This window comes from Notothenia rossii (genome assembly GCF_949606895.1).
Source record: "Notothenia rossii genome assembly, chromosome: 9".
Taxonomy (NCBI): Eukaryota; Metazoa; Chordata; class Actinopteri; order Perciformes; family Nototheniidae; genus Notothenia; species Notothenia rossii.
This window is the reverse complement of record NC_136907.1, coordinates 78,933,403-78,944,014: the sequence shown is the minus strand read 5'-3', so window position 1 is coordinate 78,944,014 and position 10,612 is coordinate 78,933,403. Positions and strand designations below refer to the sequence as shown.

The 10,612-nt window shown below is 39.5% G+C and overlaps 1 pseudogene across 1 annotated transcript; it reads left to right on the top strand.

Moving 5' to 3' along the window:
- The first annotated feature begins 7,398 nt into the window (after nt 1-7,398).
- Nucleotides 7,399-9,725, top strand: LOC307019979 (GTPase IMAP family member 4-like; annotated as a pseudogene). Its single transcript, XR_013810578.1, has 2 exons — nt 7,399-7,423; nt 7,973-9,725. The product of XR_013810578.1 is annotated as a GTPase IMAP family member 4-like (transcript).
- The last annotated feature ends 887 nt before the right edge of the window (nt 9,726-10,612 follow it).

Sequence of the window (10,612 nt, the reverse complement as noted above, 5' to 3'; positions counted from 1 at the left end):
CCCAAATCTCTTTTTTTGTGTCCATATCTACGCCGGGATCCTGAGTCGAGGCTAATCCTCTTGCTGTGGTCGTATGTCCTGGATCCTCTATCCTGAGTCCTGATCTGAGTCCTGGACTTCGAGTCGTGGCTGAACCTGTCTCTGTGGTCCTGCCTGATTCTCACCATACTACTTCCCTGATGGCTCCCACAGGATTGCTGACATCCTCGTGGATTCATCTTCTTATTATACACACATGCATTTCAAAACATTTGGACTACCTATGTTGCAAATGTATTATCTTTTCGATTTATACACGGCATCTATTGCACGTCTGTCCGTCCTGGGAGAGGGATCCCTCCTCTGTTGCTCTCCCTGAGGTTTCTCCATGTTCCCCTTTAAACTGGGTTTTCTCTGGAATTGTTTCCTTGTACGATGTGAGGGTCTAAGGACAGAGGGTGTCGTATTGCCATACTGATATTCTGTACAAACTGTGAAGACCACTGAGACAAATGTAACATTTGTGATATTGGGCTATCTAAATAAACATTGATTGATTGATTAAAAAGATTCCTGTTGAAAAATAATTCCTCATGTAGTATATTACAGAAGATACTAAAAGTTTAATTGTATTGGTCCTTATTTTTCCATAGAGGTCCATGAGTAAATTAGCCTTAGCTGGAAACAGCAAATATGCTCCATACAAGTTAACCGTTGTAATAATTTAACATTGAGTTGCATACTGAGGGAGATGGAGCCATTTTGCATAAACATTAAACTCTTTGGAGGCATGATCACTTGGAACTATTACTATTATATCCTTGTTCTTGAACCTTTGAGAAAGAATTCCACACACAGAAAGCTAGAAGGAAACATAACACTCTAAAATGCTGCAGGGTTAAATATGTTCTTTCCTTCATATCCATGTGACAGGTGCTTTATATATACTCACAAATGTTTTAATGATGAGTCATGTCGGTTATCAGCACACTACTGTATGAATGTCTTTCACTTTTTACTTTCTTCCTCATACTCAGGAACGACCATTAAATAATAACTTTTTTTGTGAAGGTTTGCATTCAGCTACGTCCTAACGTTGACAGTGTTGGCTTTTTCTGACTCTCAAACACAGAGTTGATATTGTCCATTCATCTTTAATGTTACAGTAAAAGTATTGGGTGTAATATATTACAGTGTTATACTTTTTGGTGGTTTACTGGTTTTGAGTTCAAAGTCAGATTTGAATTCTTCTAAATCATCTTTAAAAATCTAAATCATACAGTACCCTACATTTAATGGGTTACTCCAGTGACTATCAACTGGTGGCCCGCGGGCCAAATCTGGCATGCCAGATATCCTCATCCGGCACACGCTGTGGCGCGGTTGGGGTTAGTTTTTACAACGTCTCGTGAGTAATGTGCAGTACCGGAGTCCAACAGAGAGGCAGCAGCTGCTGGACAGTAGCCCACATATTGGATAGCCTTCCCTGCCCTGAAGAAGAAGTGATCCATTTTAGGAATAATGTTGGCCCTTGGACAAATGTAGTTGGTGATCCCTGGGTTACTACATCCAAAATGCAATGGAAAAGCAGACGTTTCTCCAGATTTCCTAACTTCTCTTTCTTAGAGCTGAATGCCTACTCCAATAGAACTAATAGATGTGCAAATTCAAAATTGAACGAAAAGCTAGTTTGCATAAACATGAAATTCTTTGGAGTTGATCGAGGCATGATCACAACTATTAATAAGTGTGAATGCTGTGATACCAATATCAGCTACTGTTTTTCAACTATTGTTAGAAATGTTTGAGGTTTATTTCTCGTTCAGAACAATGGAAAGGCTCTCTTTTAACTGCACATCTCCATGGTAACCTTTGATCTCTGGGCTCACACACAGGTGTTTGATAATGTGCGCAGATGCGGCGGATGGACGGGTCTCAGTTGGTTTGGTATCCTATGCTTACTTTTAATACTTGTAAATACAACTTTTGGCCCGTAATTGAATTCCCCATTTCAGTGACCAAAGAGAAGGGGGGGGGGGGGGGGGGATATATCCAGTCTCTGATTGTGTTACGTTATTATGAGAGTTCTCTCATACTTGTTTGATTTTGAAATTGTATATATTTATATATAAATATAAATGTGTGTGTGTCCGCATCTGTAGCTTGTTATTGTCTCATTATACCGCACTGTGAATTCATTAAAAGTAAATATATAAGTCATCATGAACACAGTTCTGTCCATCAGACAGAGGGCTGCTGTGCCTCCTATAATCATTAATGGATGTCTCTTTAAAATGACCGCTCAGAGGAGAGGATTTCTCATTTCTCAATGCTTGCTGCTTCAACACACTCTCACTCCCTGAGCGTCCAGGAGCGACGCTTGGTCAGGGTCCCGTGGCGTGCAGTTGGGACGCGCCGAGTCTCCTTCAGCTTCATAAACGGACGCAAAGAGCTTTCAACTGATGTTGCAATGTATTCCCATCTGCGGCGGTATTTGACGCTCATGGAAGCCCCGCATCGGCCCTTAAAGGCAATGTGAGCGTCCATTCCCATTGGATAACGGAGAATTGTACACCCGGAAGTAAGTATTCTCCTTACTGTTGATTGATTTTACAGTGATATCTGCACTACTAATCGACTAAAAACCACCAGATTATCCTTGTTAATTACACCGCTGAAACGGTGTGCATCCTCGCTAATCCCAAGGTCGCACGGCAATAACAACTCCATTACACGGATGACTCCTGAATCTCCACGCCACGGGCGATCGTTATCCAGTCCCCGGGCAGCGCACAACCAGTCGATCTCAAAACAAACTCCATTCTTCTTGTCAACACTCTCTGCGACGGTCCAGGTAAGCGTGGGCCAATCCAGAACTCACTCACAACAAGAGTCGGCGCCGCTCGACGGAAAGCCGCAGGATTAAATCCAGCAATTAAAAAATTGCGAAAACACAACTTCTTTCAGACAGTGAACAATGCCAGAGTGCTGTGGGACCATAATGCAAAACCCAGTGGTCTGCTGGGGGGTCACTTGAATATCCGCAGTCTTGTACCCAAAAGTGATCAGATAAAACATCTCTTAACAGACTCTAACTTGGACTATTTATGTTTGTCAGAGACTTGGTTGAATGAAAACTCCCCATCCTCAGCCATACATATTCCTGGCTACAATGTTTTTAGGAAAGATAGAGCTGTGGGCAGGGGTAGGGGGTTACTGTTTCATATCAAAGACCACATATCATGTAATGAGGTTCAATGCTCTGCTGAGAATGAGCTTGAGCATATCTGTCTTAATGTTAGCCTGTCACCACAGATCTCTTTCATTCTCATTGGAGTGTATGGACCACCATCTGCAAAAGCTTTTTGTTTTGACAAATTACAAATAATGCTTAGAGAATGCAGTTTTGCCAAGGAAATAGTATTAAATGGGTGACTTCAATGTTAACTGGGAGGACAAAGCAAGTAATAAGGCACTAGAACGGGCATCTAATAAATTTGATCTCACACAATTAATTAAGGGGCCTACTAGAATAACCACATCCTCAAAAACCCATATTGACATGATTTTCAGCAACAAACCTGAAAGGGTGACAGAAATCTTCAATATTATCACTGGTCTGTCTGACCACAACCTAACTCTCATAGCCAGAAAGCTCACTAAATCCTGCTTCAATTTGAAACCCAGTACAAAACTTATCAATTAAGAATACCCAAGAGTGATATTGATGAATTTGACAGGGAAATTAAAAACATTAACTGGAGCCAAATGTTATCAGGTACAGATGTGGATACCAACACACATGCCCTTATGTCAACAATCCAAAATATATCAAAACGATTCCTCAGGAAAAGTAAATCAAAGGCCAAAAATAAACACACCCTCCCCTGGATTAATAGTGATATCAGGAAATCAATGAAGGAGAGAGATAATGCTCTAAAGCACTCTCTTAAATCAAATTGAGTGACTGACAGGCATATATTTGTGTCCTTACGAAACAGAGTTACAAAGGAAATCAGGGCAGCTAAATCCAACTTCTTTGTTAATCTCATTCATGAATCTAAGGGAAATCATAAACAAATCTGGGACTGTCTGCAGAACCTAACCGTGAAAGGGCATAACATAACAAAGCAGCTGGAGATCAGTAACAATGGAACCTTACTGTATGTAAGGGGCCAGCAGAAATAGCGGCTCTTTTTAATAACCAATTTATTAATTCTGTGAGGCTGACTATAAACAGTCCCCAAATAGGTCAAAGACATTCATCACCTATTGATTAGACCCTCCAGAAAAACGCAATTCTGCGATCGCAGAATTTCCGGCATAATCAGCAAAATGCCGCAGATTTTTAAAAGTCCGCATATTTATCAAAAGGCCGCATAATCCCCGCATTTTTCCACACAAAGTTGAGAAAAAAAATAAAAAAGTTAACTCGTCTTGACGAGTAATGATGATGACGCAACGTCATCAGCCCGCGCATCACAGAAGGCAAACACCGTCGTGTGAAGGTGTGGAATTCACACACCAAGATGAACAAATCGAATCCATCACATTTACCCACGAACATTTCAGCTAAAGACCGGGCAAAGCAGTACCCCAATGTCTTGCACGAAAGTGGGGGGAAACTGTTCTGTACCCCGTGCAACTGTGTGTTGGAGCATGAAAGGAAATCGACTGTGAATACCCACTTCGATTCGCTCAAACATTCAAAAATGGTTTCTGCTGCGGACAAGAAAGCCAAGCAACTCACGCTCACAGAGGCTTCAACATCCAAAACCCTTTCGAGGGCTACAAGAAACGAAGTGAGTAGCTACAAGATTGAAGCTGGTCAGATAATGAACGAGTAAATGAAAACAGAATGAGGAGGAGGGGTGTGTGTGTGTGTGTGTGTGTGTGTGTGTGTGTGTGTGTGTGTGTGTGTGTGCGTGTGTGTGTGTGTGTGTGTGTGTGTGTGTGTGTGTGTGTGTGTGTGTGTGTGTGTGTGTGTGTGTGTGTGTGTGTGTGTGTGTGTGTGTGTGTGTGTGTGTGTGTGTGTGTCTTTCTGTGATGTAGCTTGCTTCTAGTATGCTTGTTTATCATAGCAACTCTTTAAAAGTGCTCCCTTTCATTCAGTAGTAGCCTAGTAACAGGGTGCGGGAGAATAATCACCTTTTTTCCGCTTCCCGCATATTTCACAACTGTTCGCATATTTCGCAACTTTCCGCATATTTCGCAACTTTCTGCATATTACGCAACTTCCCACAATTTTCCCGCATAAAATCACATAAAAACCCCGCATTTTTATCGCATAATTAAGGATTTTGGCCCGCGTTTTTCTGGAGGGTCTAATTGATTGTAAACAGCCAGTCTTCTCCCTGACAGAGACTTCTGAATCCAAAGTTAATTCTATAATTTCTTCTTTAAACAATTCCAAATCAAAAGACACGTTTGGACTGGATTCTATGTTTCTAAAGAAACATGCTACTACTCTCACAGGAACAATTACCCAAATAATTAACACCTCTTTTAGGGAGGGAAAATTCCCAAAAGACTGGAAGTTAGCCATTGTTGTGCCAGTCCACAAATCCGGGGACACAACTGATGCAAACAACTATAGGCCCATTAGTGCCTACCTGTCATGTCTAAGATCTCTGAGAAATGTGTGGCTGAGCAATTGACTGGACATCTTAACAGTAGTCCTTTCACACTACACCCCATGCAATTCGGCTTCCGAGCCAATCATTCCACTGAGACCGCAAATTGTTTGCTTGTGGAAAATATTAAATCAAAAATGGACAAAGGAGGCATTGTTGGAGCAATCTTCTTAGACCTTAAGAAAGCTTTTGATACAGTCAACCATCAAGTACTCATTCACAAAATGTCTTATTTTAATTTCTCATCCAGTGCAATAGACTGGATGAGCTTCAGTGTGTAAGGGTAAGTCGCGAGACATCACCACCCCTGAGGAATGAACTGGGTGAACCCAAAGTCTATGTGTCTGGGGAGGTCATTCAAACAGTTACACATTTTAAATATAGGCATTATCCTTGACACTACTTTATCCTTCAAAAAACAAGTGAGAAAGGTAATGCAAATAACTAAATACAATCTAGCAAACTTTAGATATATAAGGAACTGTTTGACAACACCTGTAGCAAAACTCTATATGACTGCCATGATCCTTCTCCACCTAACAGACTGTATGACCAGCTGGACCCAGGCGAATAGCACAACATGAAAGCCTATCCTATCACTTCACAAACAAGCTCTCAAAGTTTTGGACAGAAGACCTAAGCTATTCCACCATTGCAAAATCCTGGACAAACATAACCTGCTCAGCTGGGGGAATATTTTAAAACACACTGATGCATGTCTCATTTTAAAAATTCTAAACGGAAAGGCACCCCCACCACTCTGCACTTTTATACAGCAGAAACATTCAAACAGCAGAACCACAAGGTCTTCCCTAAGAGGGGAATGTGTAGTCCCTCTTAGGGCCAGTTCCTTTGGTAAACACTGTTTCTCTGAGAGGGCATCAACACTCTGGAACACAATACCAATACAGATAAGGAATACCTCCTATCATACATTTGCTGTTGCCCGCTGTACTCTATTTAATTATGTTTTTATTTCTCTAGTCTTGTTGTGGTCATTTAACATCTTGCCAAATGACAACAGTTGAAAATTAGCCTGCTGGCTAATACTGGCTCATTTACAGCAATGTGGATTAATGTGCACTGTCCTTTAAATAAATAAACAAACAAACAAACACAACATTGATAGGTTTAAATTGTGTGCAATGCTTTTGTATTTTTCCCCTTCGATTCGGAGAAACATATCTATTTGACCTCATGTTGCAAACACACACAAACACACACTACGAGCTAAAACTAAAAGTGCTGCGCTTTGTGGGCACTTATGGTGGCATTTAAAAGAACAGGTGGCCTTTCTTGTAAATGCTGATGGGAGGGTGAACTGGGTTCGCTGTTTATAGTTATCTAAATGAACGATGACCATGCAGGTGGACTGGATATTCAAGCTGTGCTAAAAACAGAACAATAAAGGGGCGTGAATCAACAAATTCCAACGATCATTGAAGAGCTGAGAAAAACAGCCATGAAACTATGAATGTGTGTGAACGGGTGAATGCTGATATATAAAGAATATTGAGGGCTGATATCTCAAATATGTAGTCTGTTCAATTAAAACAAATCTGAACACGTGAGGCTATATGTCCATTGTTCTGTTTATTAAGCCAGGGTGAGATGTTAAACATTTTAATCTATGAATCATCCCACTGTAGCTGGACTTCAGACTGTGATGTCAGCAGTGTGTGGGTGTGGTTTGCTTCATGAAGTCTGTATTTAAGGAAGTGTTGCTGCAGACTAACTTCACTTCTTCAGCTCAGCAGCAGACCAGCTCCTCCCTCCAGAACCAACTATGGCCAGCACACTTGCCCCAAATGGTAAGTGAATAAACTTTATTGTTAATGATGATTGCAACTTATCTAAATATTTATAGATTGGATATGTAGGTGGTCATATTCCCTAATAATGAACAGATCAAAACAGTACAATAAAAATACAATTCCAAGCATTTTGAGAGCCTGGGTGATACACTCCCAATTTTGGGAATGCATCACTGCTTTTACTTGATTTTACAAAATGTTCACAAGACTACATGAAACGTTGTAAGAATAATAAGAATATTTAGGGGGTATCCATTCATAAGTTTGTTTGGAAAAACAAGGTCTCTTCAAGGTGTATCTCTTGACATTGACAGACCCTCTACCTTTATCACCAAACCTGCCATTCACTTAATAAACGCTTTCTATGTTGAGAATAGCGTCTACAGGAAGAAATGAAAAATATCAATTGAATGACAGATTATACACATATTCTAGATTACTTAAAGCATCTTGAGCCCCCCCCTATCATGATTGTTCATTGGGTATTTGAACCATTTTATAAATACAGAGATTGCTAAATATTTCTTCTTTCTTCTTTTTTTTCAGCCTGCCAATCAAACACATACTATAAAGATGAGGTCCGGATTGTGATGGTGGGGAAGACCGGAGTTGGGAAGAGCGCCACAGGAAACACCATTCTGGGAAAAGAGTCTTTGAGTCAGATGTCTCTCCTGAATCCTTGACTGTAAACTGTTCTAATGACATTGGTGAAGTTGATGGACAAAGAGTTAAGGTTATTGACACTCCTGGTCTGTTTGACACCACGATTGAAGAAGAGGAGACCAGAAAAGTTGTTGGTAAGAGCGTTTCCTATGCTTCTCCTGGACCCCATGTCTTCCTGGTCGTCATCGGACTGGCAGATTCACAGTTGAAGAAAAGCACTCTGTGAAGAAGATTCAGGAAATGTTTGGAAAAGAAGCAGACAGATACAGCATGGTTCTCTTTACTCACGGTGATGTGCTCAAAAAGAAAACTATCGAAGAGTCTTGGAGCAAAGCAAAGATCTGCAGGAACTTGTGGAAAGATGTAACGGCCAGTACCACGTCTTCAATAATGAGGAGAAGGATCGTTCTCAGGTCATAGAGCTGCTCGACAAGATCAGAAACATAGCAAAGAAGAACGGAGGAAAACATTACACCAATGAAATGTCCAGAAGGCAGAGAGGGACATAGAAGAGGAAAAACTGAGAATCCTTAAAGAGAGAGAAGAGGAAATACGCAAAAAGGAAGAGGAAATGGAAAAGAAAATAGCGAAAAAGTATGAGCAAGAATTCAAACAAATGAAAGAGGGTAGTGAGAGGTTAGCAAGGCAGGCGGAAACTCGTGAAAGAGAAATTGAGGAAAAGATGAAGAGAATGAGAGAAGAGCATGCAAACCTAAAATCAGCTACCAAAACAGAATTGGAGGAGGGGATGAAGAGAATGAAAGAAGAGCATGCGAACCTAAAATCAGCTACCAAAACAGAATTGGAGGAGGGGATGAAGAGAATAAAAGAAGAGGAGGCAAGGCTGAGAGAAGCTAACAAAAAAGAAATGAAGGAGGAGAAGAGGAGAATAAGAGAAAGAGGAGGAGAGGAAGGCCAGGAAGGAAGCTGAGGAAAGCTCTACAATAATTGACGACATTGCTTCTATTGCGAAAAAAAGGTTGGAAAAAGTTCACTTCTTGGTTGTCATAATCTAGCAGTCACACTGGTTTCCATGATGCAGTCTGACCCTCTGGAATACCTCCTTGTTAATCTTCACAGTCCTCTTTTTAATGTTGTTGTTTGATGTGATTTATAGTAATATCAGTTATTTCTGTGGTGAGTTAATTAAATACTATCAGGGTGACACATCGTCAAGAACCAATATGTTAACTTTATAAACTATAGTAATGCACTGTAAACTCATTTGTTCTTTGATTGCTTTTACAAGAAAAATAAATATATACACATCATTAATTAATGCTTTTAAAATTGTAAACGGATGTGTTTTCTTTGGCTTTCCTGTAACTGAAGGCGTAATGTCAATGTTGGGTTTTGTAAAATTAAAGGTTAAAATCTATATTTGTAATGAATTCTGTAATTCAATATGAAAATGTTGGAACTCTAATGAATGTGTAAAGACAAACATCTAGCTATCAATAATGTATCATAATAAAATAATGTTGAGTTCACATTGAGTGTGTTATGTTATGTAAAGGTTGTTTAATAAACGTTTTAAAAGTGAGTTTTAAGGGTCTATCTTAATATAAATCACAGTATTATTCACAACTGGATCTAAATAAAATTGTTTCATGTCATTATAGAAAATAAGAAATAATGCCTGAACCCATTTAAAGCAAACTGGAAATGAACGTGTGCTAAATCTGAGCATTTTAAATCTTGGTAACTTTAAGGATTTTCCATTATTGACCTTTATATCCAGAAAATACCTTAAACTCATTAATTATCTCAATAATAGCTGAACTTTTTAATTGGTTTGGACAACCAATCAATACAGCTTTGAGAGGAACTTTAAGGAACATCTGGTAAATACATGTGTTGGTAGCATGACAACTCTTCTGAAAACACAGCCAAGCAGTTTGCATCAACACATTTATCTAAAGGGATAAGTTATCTTGGAACTATTTATGTTTGTTTTAAACATAAGGGTTTGAGGAATTTTGGTTTACTTTTTAGAGAAGAGCATTTATCTCAAGGTGAAAAGTCTTTTCAACTTATTTAAGAAACATGTCAGAACCAAAATGTATTAACAAAACTTGATGTAATTAAACTCAAGAATATCAATTAAATGTTGTAACTCATTTAGTGGCTTGCTCATGGGCACTTGTGCAGGAAGTGAACCGGCGACCCTTCTGTCCCAATGCCAAGAGACTGAGCCACTGCCGCCCATTTCAGGTAAAGATTAGGCTTTGGAACGGGAATACATTAGTCAGCACAATGTGCCCTTAAGTGATGAAAACAAGTTTGTGTGTATGTGTGTGTTATGTCTCTGGCAACACACACTTAGTCTTTGAAGTTATATTATGTTGAAAGTACATTTACTCAAATATTCAAAGATGATTTTGTAGTACTGGTTTCACAAATCCAGGCTAAAAACAAAGGGTGAGATGTTTCTGGCAAAATCAGTGAAATCTTTTGAATCACTTCTTAAAACTCACCTTTTCATTAAAGCTTTTAACAAATGATGACACCACTCGGTTTTAC